The 18,818-nt window shown below is 41.3% G+C and overlaps 1 pseudogene; it reads left to right on the top strand.

Annotated features, from left to right (window-relative positions):
* Positions 1 to 9,881: 9,881 nt before the first annotated feature.
* On the top strand, positions 9,882 to 10,922 carry LOC120110805 (ethylene-responsive transcription factor ERF024 pseudogene; annotated as a pseudogene).
* Positions 10,923 to 18,818: the final 7,896 nt, after the last annotated feature.

Here is an 18,818-nt window from a genome sequence, read left to right as displayed (position 1 = left end):
TACATGTGCTATAAGCATGGCTGGTCTGTGCCTCGAGAAGGATGCATCATTCTTCCTTTATTTTCTTGTCAAATAATTCATTGTTTATGGTTCTGCCTCTACTTGAGTGGGACCATTTGTGGCGCTCTTCGCTCATGGCCCGTCGTCATTCTCTTTCTATTGAAATAAATTACCATTTCTTGAGTCCCAGGATGAGTCTAAGTGGAGGAAGATTAAAAATCGGAGATGGTTCATCAAGTCGGACCATTCCTGCGTTTTGCTTGGAAGTTTTTTGGGGAAAAAAGTCGGATGAACATAGGTGCTGATGATGCTTATATTCATATTCTACAAGTTCTCTTTTGGGACCGAAAAGTTGGTCAAATGAACTTCTGCTCCTGCTGCCGCTTTGAGCCATGGACACAGATGCTGCTGGGGATGGAGCCTCTAAATCATAGGCGCGTGGCAGATACGTAGCTTTTGGTTCCTTTTCCCCATTTTCTTTTTCTTTTTCAAATCTCCTCTACAAGTTAATTGAAGTGGATTACCCTTCCATCTGGGTGGGTCAAAAGAAATACAGACGATTATGGTTGTTTGGCAGAGTTATGGGTTAGAGAATAGCACAGGAAGTTCGTTGAAGGATGTACCTTCCGTCTGTAGAACTAATGGGAATTCGGTGCAAGGGTTGTGGTACGAGCTCAGCCCGTCCCTCTGTAGAACTAGTGGGAATTCGGTGCATGGCGATTTGGACGGAAGAACGAACGAAGACTGCTGGGGATTAGGTATTGATGTTGTTCGCCGGCATTCGTTATGGCCATTGTAGCTATTCCACTATGTGATTATGGTGGATCGAGCTAATTAGACTAACCACGTATGGGTATGTTTAACGGCTGTATTTATTGGTCCATTTTGCAGTCACTACGGGCAGGAATATCTTCCCTCTTCAGACTGGAAGGCCAAATGTAGGCAGTTTAGCTTAAGAAACTTAGGTTATCTATGTACCATGCCTCGCAGGCACACATCGCGCCCGTACTTCCACCTGCAACATAAAAAATCTTTCTTCAGAACCACACATAAAGTGGTAAAAAAAGAAAAATATAGAAGGTTTGAGAGGGGACTCGCCTTATGCGACCGGTAGGAGAGTGCTTTAATTTCCATGTGGTGGTTGAGTTTTTCTGTCGAATGGGTGATGGGCGGTGAAAGATGAGTGACCGGAGTGCGACAGTGAAAGATGAGTGACCGGAGTGCAAGATTGGCCGAGGAGTCCTCTGGCAGTGAGGATCGGCGCTCTAGACCTACCGAAGGCTCATCGAGTGGCGAGAATCAGCCCTTCCCCCCTTTTTCGGGCTAGCATTAATGAAGAGAGTGTCAGAGGAGGAGAACATTGCCCTTGTCATCCCGATTACGGCCAGAAAAATTTAGAATACTATTTAGTTTTTGGTAGAGGACAAGGCTTCGGGGCCGAATGATTTTTCTTCAATTTTCTTCAGAAGATATTGGGCTATTATTCGATAGGAGGTGATTGCAGTTATCTAGTAGTTTTTTGGGACGATCTTGATGTTTAGGGCCTGAAAGAGGATTTTTATCACACTGATCCTAAAGAGGCAGGATACTATGGAGCCAGGTCACTATAGACTAATCAGCCTGCGTACCACCCTCTATAAAGCCACTATAAAGATCCTAGTATCTAGGCTGAGGAAATTCCTACCTTGGCTCATCAGCCATAAGCAGGAGGCCTTTGTTGGGAGTCACAGCATCTCCGATAATATCTTCATTGTCCAGGAGTTCATATATGATCTCTAGAGAGCCCTATGGCAAAGAAGTTTGATGGGAGTCAAGCTTGACATGAAGAGGGCCTACGATCACATGAGTTGGCATTTTTTGATTCACTCATTGGAGAGCTTTGGTTTTCATGAGGTATGATCAGATGGATTATGAGTTGTATCTAGGCTCCTTCCTTCGTTATCCTAGAGAACAGCACACTTACGCCCTTCTTCAAGTCTATGGTCGGGCTTCGACAAGGTTGTCAACTTTCTCCCTTTTTCTTCATTATATGTGCTAATGCCTTGTCTAGAGCCCTCCAGGCAGCTTTTGTGACTCAGGTCCTTGAGGCCTACACTGTCTTCTGTCTCAATTTCGCATCTCTTTTTTTGCTTCTGTGCTAACTCTCGGGCTATGAGGCAGGATGCACGAGTGATCAAGAGGATCTTGGAGGATGTATAACATTTAGGCAGCAGGTCAACCTAGCCAAGTCAACCATTTATTTTACTTCTAAGATCAAGCTGCGGCTTAGGTCTATCATTAAGGAAGCCTCAGGTGTGGGAGAGCAGGAAGGAACTTGGAGGTATATGGGAGTGCCTATCACTGAAAGACGCCTTTGCAGGTCGGACTGCACTACCATTGAACGGGTATCGAGCAAAGGCTCAAGGGGTGGTAGTCGAGCGCACTTTTTAAGATGGGTAGAGTCACTCTAGTGTGGTCTGTCCTCAATTTGGGTCCGATCTATCTGTTATCTAATACTAATGTGCCCAAGGCACCATTGAAAAACTTGGAGCAGATCTTCATGAGTTTCATCTGGGGCAGACGGGAGGGCAGAAGTGGAGTTCACCTAGTGGCTTGGGAGGTTGTTTGTCAGCCTCTTAGCTGTGGAGGGTTAGGCATTCATTCGATCCCTTGCTCATGAGGAGAGAACTCCTTGTTGCTAGACATGTAGCTAGGTACCTTTTCGAGCTTGAGAATCTATGGAGTATCTTGATGAGAGTCAAATATGGTATGCGGACTATGGTTTCCGACTTCCAGGTTGAGTGACATGGCTCATTCATCTAGAGGGAGATATGTGCTCGCACCCTATTGGTGCTCCCTAACATCAGATGGTGTATAGGAGACGGCCAGTCGATAGATGTGATGGATGATAGATGGATAATGGGGCACCCGTTTTTTCTATGGCCTACCTTGATCGACCTCAAGGTTTGTGACATGTTCATCCTGGGGAAGATAAGGTGGAATGAGGGTGTCATCTAGCAAATCTTCGGGGCTTAGTTGGCTGAGAGAGTCCTGGCTCTATCGATTCCCACTTGAGGGGTTGGAGACAAGAGAGTCTAAAGATCGACAGACAAGTCGAAGATGAGAGCTAGTGACCTTTGTGACGTGGTCAGAGCTGAGGTGGCTCTACGGATGGATGGAGGTTGGATCTGGAGGCTTCACATTCACTCTCGTGTTTCTCTATTCATTTAGAAGATAGCATGGAGTTGTCTGCCGACTAGGGGCATACTGACCAAATAGGGGTTGAGGCTTAGTCCTGCATGTGATGGATGTCCAAAGTTCAAGGAGTCCATTGCCCATGTTCTGTTTGGATGTTTGTGGATGGTTTTGATTTGGAGAGGGCTCGAGGCTATCTCAAGCTTTATGCTGTCCACGTCTCCGGTTGAAACCTTCCTTGATTACCTAAAGGGATCCATGAGGAGCCCTACTACTATTGTTTGGGGTGTTAGGTGTGCTTACATGGCCTACCTCATCTAGCTGGACAAAAATACTCGAGTCTTCAAAAACAAAAGGCAACATCCGAGGACCGCGGCTGACAGGTCTCTACTGCATGCTTTGAAATCACCCAGCCTCTTTCTTATGCTGCACCTGGGACAAGGGACATCTAAAACTCCCATGCAGCTTTTACAACAAACCGGATGTTCTTTATCTTTTGGTAGCCCCCACTTCCAAGTTTTCTTAAGGTGAACTTCGACGACAGCGTGACCAATAGCGATAGCAGGAGAGGAGCTGGTTTTGTGATCAGGAATCACGATTCCAGACTTATCATGGCTAGGGGTTGGCGTATTTATGATACTTCCATCCTTAGAGTGGAGCCGAGAGTTGTCTAGGAAGGCCTTACTTATGCAAGGCTTGTTTTGGGAGCAAATAACATCCATCTCGAAGGAGATTCTACCACGGTGATCGAGTAGATCTGGGGCCAGCTTAGGACTGACGATGGGCACTTACTTTTACAGAACATCTGTAAGTTGACGAGGGATTGCAGTACATTCCGAGCTACTCATGTCTACCAAGAGGCAAATAGGATTGTTGACTGAGTCGCCTCATTTATTGTCCAACATTTAGGTGGGGTCCTCTAGGAGACCTAAGAGGCTAGGCATTCTTTGTACCGATTTGCAAATGCCGGTTCTCTTCTAGCATCATTGTCCTTTGTTTAGTAATTAAATAATATATTTGAGAAAAAGAAAAAAATTCCTAGTTACTATTAATATTTATTTTTAAATAAAATAGTAAAATTCAGTGGTGATTGTAGTAGTAGAGGTTGGTAGAACGTACAGTGCCAATGCAGGCGATTCTAGAAGTGGCATAACATTGATATCCCTCCCTCGATGGCAGTAGAGGCAACAATAATTTTTTTTCTCCCGAGCGGTAACAGTGAGAGATTCTGGTGAAAGGATTTAAGAGGAAAAGATTGTCCATAAGCAAAAAAGAAATCTGATTTTTTTAAAACCTATTTGCGAACAGAAAAGGAGTATACTGATCTCACCAGACGTTTTTTGTTCTTTTTATTTTTTTTTCAGCCCTTCAAGCTTTCGTTCTTAAAAAAAATAAGGAAAAATTTTCTCCTTCTGTGGCTATGCACGGGCAGATAAGAGCTGCGTATGTTTGTGTGCGTCTGCGTCTGCGTATGAGAGAGTTTTTTTTTTTTTTTTTTGTGTGTGTGTGTGTGTGTTGAAGGGAAGATGAGGCAACTTTTACCATTGAAATTTTGGTGTGACATTCAAACCATCTTTATGCCATGTATAACATTCCAACACTCGCACAGTTGCACCTACGGACAACCAATGGAATTAGCTTCATGGGAAAAGAAAAGGCTTATTAGAATGGACACATATTGGTTAAAAGTTAATGAACTTTGAATTTGTTTAACCACTTACGTTTCGGGAACTGAAATATACAGAGTCATTTGTCGACAAAAACAAATTGAAGACGCTCATCGGAATCTACTTCCATCTTAAAGAGGCTTTCCAATGTCTCTCAAAGCATAGGCGAGATTGCATGATGCTTAATCACTTTATCTCACCTTTGTGCATGTAAACAAATCTATTTCAAAGGATAAACTGTTGAAGTTGGTGAGAACGTGGACAAGAAAAGCTTTGCAGCCAAGATTGAATGATTGAATCCATCAAAAAGGTAAGTAAACACGCACATGGTTTAGCACAAGAAGTTATTTGGTGTCAAACTACTGATCAGCCAACGTGCTACTAAGAATTTGAACAGTGATGAGTCCCCTCATTAGGTTGTGACTTTTCTTTCAGTCGCTAGCTCAGACACAGTATCTTGTACATATATCTACTACTGCAAGGGGAAAAAGATCTATGGCTTTTCTGAGGAATGAACTGGGCAGAAGCCCGAAAGGGATCTATGGTTTGATAGTTCATAAAACTATTTTCTTTTTTTTATCTCCATTTTGTCTCGCATTTTTTATTCATGTTAACAATTTCTTTGTAAATTCTCCATGGTAGTTTGTCATTTTTCCCTCCATGAGAAAGAAGTAAAAGAAATATTTCGACCAAAGTCTGTTTGAGATGATCACAACCAACCATCGAATTATCCTTCCCTTTTAATTACTCCAATGCGTCAAATACACTCAATGGTATTATTTTTGGAAAACTAAAAAAAGAAGAGACACACCCATACTATAACTATTTAGATCCTAATACTTAGGATGTACCTCACTCGAAATTTTCACCTTAGGTTCTGGTTGTTAGGCAAAGTGATATGATCATTGGAACAAGTTTTAGGCTATAAAACAAATGACAAGTTATCAAAAGAGGGTATAAGACAATTTGCAAGTCCTATATATACTGAGCGGTGAGCGCATTTCTTGCTGTTTTTCTTTTTACTTTTTCTTTTTCTTAATCTCATGTCTTGCTGCTGTTTAAGCTTTTGGGCAAGATAAGGTGAGGGCCAGTGGAGTAAGGTGAGCCCCCTCTGTACTCTTAGCATAAGAAAGAAAAATAATTAATGCTTCGTATCGAAGGTGCAGTTTGGTTTCTATAGAGCCTTCTCTTGTCCAGTTCTGTGAGATAGACCTCGTTGCCGGTTTCATGCAAGAAGACATGGCCATGACTTTTGAGGTGGAGCACGCGAGGCATACAGAGCTGCTATCATGGTAACAAGGCACAACTCTCTCATGCAAGACATCAGAAAAGAAAGTCTCTGACATTGCTAGTAATGAATTCCATCCAACTACCACTGGAGGTATCAAACTTGAGACTTTAATACATTGATGATTGATCTAACAAGTGCGCAGGTTTGGTGGCATGATTGCTCATTTAGATTATCAAAGTGGCAAAAGAAGTAAAAACTATCTGATCGGAGAAGCTTCCAATGTCTCATAGGTTCGGGTAACTGTTATAGCTCTCTCTTTCTCTCTCTCTCTCTCTCTCTCTCTCTCTCTCTCTCACACACACACACACACACACATACACACATGAATGAAACATCGTAGCCAACAATAGTTGGGCCATACTACAAATTTCAAAAGGCATTGATTGAGGTGTAATGCTGTCGATGATGTTGTTATCAAGGCATACATCCAATTAATCCTATGTGGCATCATGTCAGTGTAAGAAGACTTTTAACTACAAAACCATGCATGGGTGGATTTGAATGTGTTTGAGAGATACACTTCTAATCGCCTAATAAAATTTATGTTCAAGCACCACGAAAAAAGCTGGCTAGCTTCTGGCCCTTAAAGCGTGCCAGAAAAAAAAATGGTGTAGACTATTTGGGTCCTTGGTGGTTCACTCTTTGATGGAACTGAGATTCTATACATAAGTAGGCTGATATATTACTTAATCTCGCTGATTCATATTTTTACAAGTAAATGATTATAAAATTCAATTAATAATTTGTACCTTCCAGTGTTGAATTTTGATAACTTATTTGAAAGGCAAGATCACAGTTCGCATTTTTTAGCATCAGTTAATAGGATGGTTCAGCAACAAGGATCTGACGAATTAAGTCATGCAATAACTCTAATAACAAATAAGTAAGAAAAACTGGAGATTTATAGTTGCTTAGTCTGTTGGCTGAAGCATTGAGACTGCACTTCTTTCAGCGGACTGATCTCTCTCCCCCTCCCCCTTCTCCCCTTCTTCGCAAAAGAGAACCGAACAAGCTAAGATTCTTCATTGGGCGGAGTTATCCTCAATCTCATATCATTTATTTTTCCAAAATTCAGAATTAGTCCAATCATGATATCATCATCAAACTCTCCTATTTAATATACCATTTCTGTTCACCTCTGTTGCATGCTCTATTGTTGATTCTATGAGGTCATGAAATATTGGAGCTTGATTATTTGATAGCATTTGTGTTTTGTACAAACAGTTAAATTTCTTGGAGATTTAGAGATGGCTTAGTGATCCATAGTTTTCAGGACTTTTTACAACTTAAGACATTTTATTACTTATTTTTATTAATTTAAAAAATATACGCAATCCTACTTTATATCATTTTTAGCCAGTAATAATGGATTTTCAGATTTCATACATTCCATTACACTAAAAGTCCATTATACTTGCTTAAAACAATATAAACTAGGATTACATGTAATAATATACTTATTACAGATTGTAGAGAGAGAATGCTTATTCTGCAGCATAGACACGAGATTGACAGATATTTCTGCTTTTTATCACATTCGATTGCTCCTATCGAAATTTAATCACCGAACTCACTAATATGATTGTTCATTAATTCCAATTTCAATTTATTAAGCAAACAATGCTGCACTAGTTTGGTCTTCAATGAGCTGACCTCCTACTAGCATTTTTACTATTTGTTGGCCCGTACGTTCATCATCTTCGATAAATGCGAAGCCTCATGTGCTCCATGGTTGAAAAAGCTTCCTACTTGCAAGGGTGATGGTGGAGATTATTTTAGTCTTGCTATGAGTTATTAAAAGATGCTAGATCGTGATGTAGACTAGTCATTGTATTCCCAATATCAAATTTATTTAGTCCATGTTATTGTCTCTTAATACCCGTTGCAGCTCTTAATGCGTAACAACCCAGAACCTCATCTAAAATAGCTAGCAGAAAGGTATTTTTTGAGTTTTTTAGTCCTATATAAGTACTCAAAATTTCTTTAGCAAATAACTAATATGGAACTAAACACACGCCCGTACGGGTCCTCACATACTCCCTCTGTTTAAGTCCTGGCGTCCTCGTCAGGCTAAGGATTCAATCCATTTAAATCTAATCATAAGCACCACAATCGGCCCGTAGTTAGCCTTCATGAACTTGTGTCGCAGCGTCTCCTACTCCACATAGGCTATAGGCCGAGATCACTTCGAAATCATTTATAACTAATCAGGATCTCACCCAAAAAGACTATTCAAAAGATATTATTTGGATTCTTTGATCCTGTATAAGTACCCAATATCTATCCAATGAATAACCGATGTGGAACTAAACATATGTCCGCATGGGTCCTCATAATATGTGAATGAATCATATAGCATATCAAGACTATTTGTTGCATGCACTGAGAAAGCACTTCCAAACTTTGATTAGAAAAGGGTAGGGGCCAAAGCTCTCCTAGGATGATTTATTTAAGAGAATAAGGTGCAGTGGATTGTTAATTAAAGTTGGAATTAAGGCCCATGTGGGGAGTAAAGGTTCAAGGGGCCAGATGACGCATTTCTAGGCGGCGAGCCAAATTAAATTAATGGCTATCATGCAAGTCAAGCGTGACGTATTTGTATCTAAAACAGGTGATGCAGCCAAAGAGTACTTCATCAATTGGTCATTAGATCCTCTTGCCATTAGGAGATTCAGACTAATTTTTCCGAGTCATGATCGCTACTCGCATCGTCGGGGTAAACGATGGAAGGAGACATAGCAAAGGCAGTGCAGCGAAGAACTCTTCCCTCATAGAGCCCCATTTGGCAACCAACTACTTATGCTTAGACTTCTCATTTTATGTGGTTTGGCTTATTTTAACCTTCTTACCGGTGTCGAATCTCAAATATGATCTCCCATTGCTTTCACTCTCACAAATCACCTCGATGGGTTGGTTTCCTTGGCGGACTTTAGAGTAGTATAGTATCTCCAGTGGTTAAATAAGACAAGAAGCTTCTCCTTTTGCCTAATATATATGCTACACTCCAGTTATAGCTTGTATTTATTGTCAATGTGAGGGATTTAAATAATGAATCGCATAAGACAATGTAACAGCCAATCCCCTTATTATAATACTGCCTTGAATTGCACAAGGAAGCACTCTCTTTGTTTGATTGAGTAAGCTTAAACTAATGTAGCCCGCAAGGAATGTATTCTTAATGTTAACAAATCCCCGGGTCGGTCCTCCAGTTGCCAATGCGAGGTCAAAAGATTTTGCGCGAGAAAAAAGTTAGATCCGTAGATCTTATTGGATTAGAAAACACATCGCATGGCGTCGCAGCCCCTAAGAAAATTATAATTCATCATCAAGTAATAAGTATGGGGGTGGGTATTCTAGTGCTTTGCTAATCGCGCACGCCGAGTGCTAATAAAAGCTAAGGTGAGCTGTTCGGCTGAAGGTAGTAGTTGAGGTAGCCACATCGGTGAGATCAGAAGCACGAGTCGACGGATGTCCGAACTCATGGCTCATATGCGGACTGTTTGCTATTGCTTGAGTTTTCCTTGCCATGGGGTTGATGAGGGAGCTCAATTATTTGGTTGTGGGCATTCAAAGAATTCCAATGACTCGAAGAGGGTCAAAAGGCACATGGAACATACCATCTTGCATGCAATGATCCTAGTTCTACTTGTTTTGTTTGTCTCAAGGAACATGGGGGCCAGTAGTAAAATATGGATTCCCAAGCGGAGGAAACTCAGAGACAGCGTGGTGTAATAGCACAGCTTCTCGCACCTCCTTTTTGCATGGGCCCGTTCTCTTATTTTGCTGTTGATCTCCACAGCTGCCCTCTCTCATTGGGCACTCATAAAAGCTCCTCACATCACATTCCCTCTCCCCTGCAGGTTTTGGCCCTCCTCATCATGGAAGAGCCACCCATCCATGAATGTGGTGAAGCTAACACCACCTCCTCCCCTTCCTCCTCTTGCACCACCACCACCACCACCACGACTTCCTCCTCCTCCTCCTCCTCCTCCTCCTCCTCTAACTCATTTTGCTTCACCACCACCATCACCTCTTGTTGTCCCAATGCCTCGCCAGAATTAGGCCAGGATTCGAAGATCGGTAAGAAGGCTACCAAGAGCGGCTCCAAGCGAGGTGCGGAGGCGGGCAGCGGCGGCGAGGCTAAGAAGCGCAGCAAGGACGGCAAGCATCCGACCTACCGCGGCGTGCGAATGCGCAATTGGGGCAAATGGGTGTCGGAAATCCGAGAGCCAAGGAAGAAGTCGAGGATCTGGCTTGGGACCTTCGCCACGGCCGAGATGGCAGCACGAGCCCATGACGTTGCTGCCCTCGCGATCAAGGGCCAGTCCGCACACCTCAATTTCCCCGAGCTGGCCGGCAGGCTCCCCCGACCGGCCACGCCCTCCCCCAAGGACATCCAGGCCGCGGCTGCTCTCGCTGCGGCGGCCGCATTTGCTGACTGCGGCCCGTGCCGGGACGCGGCGGTCCCGGCGGCCTCTCGCTCCCCCGCGACCCCGTCTAGCGATCACGACGATGCGCTCTTCGACCTGCCGGACCTCCTGCTCGACCTGAGAGATGAGTTCTGCTACTACTCGTCGACGTGGCTGCCTCCGGCCGAGGAGGACGCCAACGGATTCCGTCTCGAGGAACCGTTCTTGTGGGAATTGTGAAACCGCCAAGGATCTTAATTACCACATTTGGCACCATTTCTATCTCAGTCCTCAGCAGTCCAAACTATCAAAATTAGGCACCGTTTCTCGTCGCTTTGCAGAAGACACAGATCAAGTCTCAAAAAATCCTTCGAAATCTTTCGCTTGTCAGCTTTTCCAGTTGCTCTCCAAAGGATCTCACAGGGTAAATCCCTGTAGCTATTGGCAAGCAGGGTCTTCGTCACCTCTTCAACATATATTAGGCACTGATAGTTATGTCTGATATATATATATATATATCAATATACTTAGCTTCTGCGTGTTAATATGTGAAGGCATGGGTGATGATAAGCTTTCAATTCTGTATATCTATTTGCCTTTCTTTGCTTAATTTGGAAACCAATTTACATTGAATATAGATGCTTTACTGGAATTACATGGTGATGAAGATGCCCTCAAAACCCTTCTCATTCTTATATATATATATATATATATATATATATATATATATATATATATATATATATATATTTGGGAGAATATCTCGGGCACAATACTTTATTTAATTGCAAAGCTTAAAGAAGCATCTATATCTGATTTTTATAGGTGTATTTATGCGCGATTGGATTAATTTAACTGATTTATTTAAAAAAAAACTCCATATCAAAAATTCTTGCACTCGAGACCTTGCCTGCATTGATTAAAAAGGATATGTGGTCTCCCTTTCTGCACAGAGAATAATATCTTCATGTGGATTAATTAGGCTAACATTTACCCTAGTTTTACCCTATTACCTCGTGAACAAATTGTCCAAAGAGGTGAGCGGTGCATGCGATGGACCACACTAAGCTCTCAACATAGTCCCTCTCCCTGTCACTGTAACCACATGTCACTCCCTCATTGGTGGGAGCTGGCTTTTGGAATTAACTATGTGTCAAGAAGCCAGGTCGAAATTATTTACTTATTAATAGCGAAGGACAGGCGATCGCGGAGAGGGTAAATTCGATTTGGATGGCACGCGTGATGCACGTGCAGGGGTGCATAATTTTGGTGGCCTTGGATGGTCGAGCGCATATTGCCGAAAGAGAACAGTGAGGAAACACTGTTGCTGGTGAATCCAAGTAGAAGTTGATGGGTTTGTCTAAGATTAAGGTGGGCCTATTTGGAGATAAATGACCTTAAACTATGAATAGGACCATGTATCTGCCCACATTATGGTGCCGGCCATGACCTTTGTTAAGAAGTAACCAGCCACAGTTTGCTGCATTCTATGCTATAAACCATGAGAGGACGAAGAAGAAGCAGACAAGAAAGAAGCATAGGTGATAACTTGGTTACCAAGGTCCTTACCTACCTCTTTCTTTTCTTTTTATTATTATTATTATTAAGATGGAGGCAAAGCCATCTGGCTTTTATTCAAAAAAAAAAAAGTTTACAGAAACTATTTATAAAAAATTTGTAAGAAAGAAAAATATAAAAAAATAATAAAATGTAGTGGTTTGTAAGTAGATCTGTTAAATTATTAAACCAGCTAAATAATTTTGATTTAAAAGATATTGATCTTTATCTACCATAAAAAATAGGACTAAGACCCACGACGTTAACACACAGAGGTCAGATTTTTCTCAAATGTGCGGATTTAAGCCTTTGCGATAGCAGCGAAGCTCGCAGGAAGGTAACGATCCGCTTCGGTGCACGAATTACGCGCAGGTGATGTAGTAATTAATGTACCACATCGTCAACCAAATGTCATGTTTTAGCCTCGCTAACACTGGGTTTGTGGGACCAAAGTGCATTGATTGCAGCGGAAAAAGGCAAAAATATATGATGAGGACTTGAATGCTTATGCTTATATGGAGATAATTACCGGGGGGGGGGGGGGGGGTATAGTTTACAGCAAAAATCTGAAGAAAAAAAAACAACGGATAAGAGAAGAACCAAACAAACTACCAGAGCAATCAGAGTTAAGGGTCTCCTCAAGAATCTCTTTGCAAAATAATAACCAAATTATGCTATTAACAACAAGAACCAGCAGTAGTCATTATTATTCATTTCTCAAGTTCCACAATCCACTTCATATTCAACCTTTTGAGTTGAATCCGTTGAGCTAGACGATGGAGGAAAATCTAGTAAAACGTAGGCAGGATAAAACATTGTTTAGTAATCTAGAAAAGAGAAAGCTAACTATTATGTTGGATTTGGAAAAAAAAATATGGTAATGATTAGATCATGAGAAGAAAGATGCTTTTTTTTTTCGCTTGACTTATAGACTTAATAGCCCTTAGGAAAAAGTTAGACGAGGTTCAGGACAAGAAAAACATAAAGCCTCACATAGGATTTGCATTTCTTTTCCAAGGAAGGGGAAGAGCAATCTACAGCCCGACTTAACTTTTCCTTTATGTTGGAAAGAAGCTCATCATATGCCTCTTTTATCCACTACCAGTCTACCATGAGATACTTGTATGCTTTTGATGCATGTTTCATTCATTTTGGGTTGTCTTTGGGAGCCAAAAGAAACAAGGGGAAGGAGCCCATTTTACAAAGGGGAATATGAGCAGATTCCATTGATTATAAGCTTATGGTTAAAGAATGTTCCTTTTCTGTTTCAAGTTGAGCAATGTTCTTTAATCTGGTCATAGATGCTGGATTAAGCTAGAGTTTGTAATATGGGATGCTTAATTTGGCAGCATCATGAACGACCCTATGTCGATGTTAACATCCTATCTAAAAATCTGGACGTGATGCCCGTGAGCACAAGTGCAAATATAAAATTCTATCTAAAAATCCAAGCATTTAAGCACCAAAAAAATTTCTTAATCTATCCCATATGGACTGTTCTTCCTTTTAACAGTTGATATAGGCATTCACATAACAACTTATGGTAGTCCAATATCGTCATAACTTGAATCGATATCATTATGACATCAAAACAATATCTGCCGAGTTGTTTCATCAAAATTATGTTTACTTTCCAATGTAGATATATTGTATCTAAAATAATTTTGAAATTCATACGCCAACATTTTCATCAGAGCTTTATTGCGAAGATTTCTAGGCGCCAAATTAAGCATGCGTTCATCATAGAAATCAAGATGAATATATATATATATATATATAAACCGAGAGACCTGCATTATTTAATAATGCATTGCAAGATATTTTTGTATTCTAGCACCTCTAGAATATTTTACAGTCTGTGTTTATTATTTTTTTTTTAAGTTTATGGAATAATATATGTATTGCTTCTTTGACGTCTATAAGAAGAAAGGAACGTAGCACCTACCAAAGAAAAGGTGATGAGGACACTACAGGGAGGCTACCCCACGGTTTTAAAATACCGCAGCGGGCTGCTGCAGGATAGAACCATGAAATAATATGCTTGGAATTTCCAAAGGGAAATCATGAAACTGTTCATACCAAAGCGGATGCACGACGAGATAATGAGGCAGTAACTCACCTCAGAAGACAAGGAGAGAAAGGCATGGTTATTGATAAAACAGAACCAAAAGGAAAGAAAAGGACGCGAGAAAGCAGGAAAATAAAGAAGGAAAACTGACATGAAAGGAAGAAAGTAAATACGGTGGGGGCCGACGCCAGCTTCAAGCACAAGAAGGGACAGGTTTAGCGAGGTCGACCGCTCTGTTTGGGTTGGCACAATCTGGCCTCCGGCGCTCGCGTTAGCTCATGGTAGGGGGACTTCCGACGACGTTTCTAAAAACATCGTGTTAGCTAGCCTAGCTTTGGCCTCCGACGGTGATGCTTATATTCATAAGCGTCGTCTAATTTAAATTTTTTCCGACAAATTTTGGCACGGTGATCAAATTGCCGACGCTTTCTTCTTGCGTTGGCATCTAAAAGTCAGAGAAACTTATTTTTGTTGTAGTGTCTCAAACTAAGATGCTACTAATTGATCCCATAATAAGCCTGCATCTAGGGTCCCGGAGAGTAATCGATTCTCAACTCTTTACCGTCGATTACACCGCTCGCTGCCTATTATAAGTAGTTCAATTTTATAACACTTAAATGCAATTTGTTTTCAAACAAAACGTTATTGTACTAGGAAACCAATGGTTGTGAATGTACTCATTTAACCTAGCTAGTTAAAAAGGAGTGTATCTGCTGAGGGTGCTAATTAGCTAAATTGATAAGAGTCACCGGGTGTCAGGTGCCATGACCTAAGTTCAAATCCTACCATTATGAATATTAAAAAAAAAAAAAAGGAAGAAAAGGGTGTACACCTACTTCAAGTGCAAGAGAAAAGCTCCCAGGCAAGCGTATGATTCAAAACCGCTAAGTTCCATTGCATGATTCTAAGAAAAGGTTTGACTTAATATTGCCCCTTTAACATACTTTCTCCATAGTTTCTCTTTTGATTGCATATAATGAGACCTGAAAGGCATTCAAGTTAGATAAGTGATCTACTTCTGAGCATTTAGAATATAGGGCTTGTTTGGTTCGCGAGAAGCATTTTATCTCCTAGGAATATAATTTATGGGAAGCAGATTCTTGGGAAACAGATTTCTAAGAAGTATTTTTCTCGGCTCACGGAAAAGTAACTGTTCCATAAAACGTGGAAATCATATTCCTATAGAAATATAACTTTTTCATCTCTCTTTTTTGAAAACTCCAACCAAACAAGAGGCATCTCATTATTTTTCCATTGACCACACTTTTTCCTTTTCTTTTCCCGCGAACCAAACGAGCCCATAGGGGGGAAAAGCCTTGTTACTCAGTTATGGTCCTTCCAAGCATTTAGAATCTACTGCAGGTCAAAAAATTAGTTCAGCTTACATATTTGCCTCTCACATTCAAGACATAAATTAAGTTTTTTCAGCAATCCAAAATCACTTCTCATGGGTTAAAAGTGGCCGTATTTAGTTAATAACACAATATCTTTTACTGTAATTGGCGATGATTGACCGTAATCACATACAATTTTCATATTTGACCATGTTCAACAAAAACTTGGCCGCGAATCAATTTTGTTACTTTAATAATCTCAAGTTTTGTTTAGGGACTAGTTTTGAGAATCTGCATCAAAAAATAAAAAAATAAAAAACAGCAGACTTAGTTTTGAGAATCACATCCCAAGAATCCACTACCAGCCATTCTTAGACTAGTTCTCAAGATAACTAAACCAAGATTTAGAATGATAGATGTATTTTTGATTTGAATTTAGAATGATAGATGTCAAAGCTCTGACCCAACACAAGATAGCTACAACTTGGGAGAGTGTTGATATGTCTTAACTTTTATTTGGGGTTTGATTGTTAGCATACAAATGTACGGAAACTTGATTTTACTCGAACATACCTTAAGTTTAGATTTCATCTTGTGCATCAGGTTTAGCCTCAGGCTGGAATGTGGGAATAGGAGCAGAAAACCATTCTCAGGCCCTTCTATTAAAAATTCCAAATATTCATGATCCGTATGTGAATGAGTTGAATTACTTATCTCTCAGTATTAATAGGGCAATGATGGCAAGATGTGATTTCTTGTTTCATTATTCCAACAAGTGCCGTTGTTCATATGGCTAATTAAAGCTTTCAACAGAACTTGCATATCCATAAATTTGCACCCAAAAGCTAGCAAGGCGAAGGCGGATGAGTAAAATGCTCATCTGCTCTCTAGCTTCTCATTCCAGAACTAGTATCATAATTTTTATCTGTACATAGGAAAATTGCACGAGGTAACATGATAAAAATTTATACAAGGAAATCCTCCTAGCAGAATTATGCAAAGCTCCTAGAGCTTACCAAGTCGAACCACCTTGCGATCAAATCCATTCCAAGATGTTAAGTTAAGCGCGATATCAATGGTGAATAGTACGAAGAATAAAAAGATAGAGCCAGCAAGAGAAATCGACACAGAAATTTTATGTGGTTCGGCAGTGTGCCTACTGTAAGAAATAATAGGACAGTTGAATAACTAGTTTGGCTAACTCACCAAACCTTACACTGTTCATTCAAATATATAGAGTTTCAGAGAGAGAAAGCTTTAGTGTTTCAGAAAGAGAAACAGTTTAAAAACAAACTACTGTTACAACAGAATATTGTTATAACTGGAAGAAGCTGCTCGTGGGAATACTCCTCAGACAACTCATGGGAAGAATAATCCAGTGAGTAGCCACGTGAAGGGGAGAACCTCGAAGCTGCTGAGCCGTTGGGAGGTTGGGAGGAACTGCTCACTAGCCGTTGGAAGTCTGCTGAGAGGAGGAGTCATCCGACGAGAGTAATGGTTCTAACACCCCCCGGCAAACTGATGGGAGGGGACAAACCATCAGTTTGGATCGCAAGAGACCGAACCGAGAAGCTGAAAGACCTTTTGTAAAAATATCAGCCACCTGATCTTGAGTGGCAATGTAGTGAACATCAATGTCTTTGTTCACAACCTTTTCTCGGATGAAATGATAATCAACTTCTATATGTTTGGTCCTAGCATGGAAAACCGGATTGGATGCCAGAGCTAGTGCACCGATGTTGTCACACCATAAAGTAGGAGGGGATGGCAAGGAAATTCGAAACTCATGAAGCAACATCCTGATCCAGTAAAGCTCAGCCGTAGCAAGAGCCATGGACCTATACTCCGCCTCCGTGCTGGATCGAGACACCACAGATTGCTTCTTAGCGCTCCAGGAGACAAGATTCTGACCAAGAAAAATGCCATAGCCACTGGTGGAACGTCGATCATCAGGATTGCCAGCCCAGTCAGAGTCACTGTAAGCATGTAAAGTGACAGATGAAGGTGAATATAGTAAACCAAAGTCAATGGTGCCTTTGAGGTAACGAAGAACACGTTTGGTAGCAACCCAATGTGGTGTTCTTGGAGCATGCATAAACTGGCAGAGCTGGTTGACTGCAAAGGAGATGTCTGGACGGGTGATGGTGCAGTATTGTAATGCACCAACGATCTGACGATACTCAGTAGGATCAGATAACAAATCACCATCAAGAGCAGAAAGCTTCTGACCAGATGCGAGCGGAGAAGACAAAGGCTTAGCACCTTCCATCTTGGATCGGAGCAGCAGATCAAAGATATACTTGGATTGTTTCAGATGTAACATGGTGGAAGTTCGTGAAGCTTCAACACCCAAAAAGTAGCTTAAAGTCCCAAGATCCTTTAGAGGAAAGCAGGATTGTAAGTAAGTAAGTAAATTCATAATGGCACCAGAATCAGAACCGGTGACAAGGATGTCATCAACGTAAACTAACACAAAAAGAGAAAACCCCATAGAATGAAGAGTAAAGAGGGAGTAGTCCACAGAGGATTCAGTAAACCCAAATGCTAGTAGCTGTTGAGAAAGCTTTCTGAACCAGGCCCGGGGAGCTTGTTTAAGGCCATAAAGGGATTTGTGCAAACGACAGACAAAGTCTGGATGGGAGGAATCAACAAATCCCCTCGGTTGCTCCATGTATACCTCCTCATCCAAAACACCATGAAGAAAGGCATTGGAGACATCCAATTGGCGAATTGGCCAATTAAAAGAAACAGCAAGAGCCAAGATAAGCCGAATGGTGGATGGTTTGATGACCGGACTGAAAGTCTCATGATAATCAACTCCATCCAGCTGGTCAAAGCCCTTGGCAACTAACCGGGCTTTAAATCTCTCCACAGATCCATCAGGGCGTCGCTTTATTTTGTACACCCATTTGTTTCGAACAATGCGATGATCTGTAGGCCGTGGACATAAGGACCAAGTGCCATTTTGCAGTAAAGCATCAATCTCCATACCCATAGCAGCGCGCCATTGAGGATGAGAAACTGCCTTTGTAAAGCATGTGGGTTCAGAATCATGGACAGTAGAGAGAGCATGTAAGGGATAACGGGTGGAATGAAAGACTTTGTAATCTGGGAATTGTTTGGGTTTGGAGTTGCCGGTTTGAGAGCGGGTTACCATGGTGTGGCGAAGTGGGAGATCAGAAGAGGTATTGAGTGAAGTAGAGAGTAATGAGTCTGGTCTGGTGGTAGGTGGAGAATAAAAGTTGGTATCAGCCGGAGGAGTAGAAGCCCCTTGTAACAAACAATCTGGACCAGAGGTGGGTGAATGTGGAGGGAGGG

This window comes from Phoenix dactylifera, chromosome 6, assembly GCF_051530095.1.
Source record: "Phoenix dactylifera cultivar Ajwa chromosome 6, Ajwa_hap1_PhDact_Kaust_v1.1, whole genome shotgun sequence".
NCBI classification, from domain to species: domain Eukaryota; kingdom Viridiplantae; phylum Streptophyta; class Magnoliopsida; order Arecales; family Arecaceae; genus Phoenix; species Phoenix dactylifera.
Note: the sequence above shows the minus strand (reverse complement) of the source record. Positions and strands in the feature narration are given on the sequence as shown.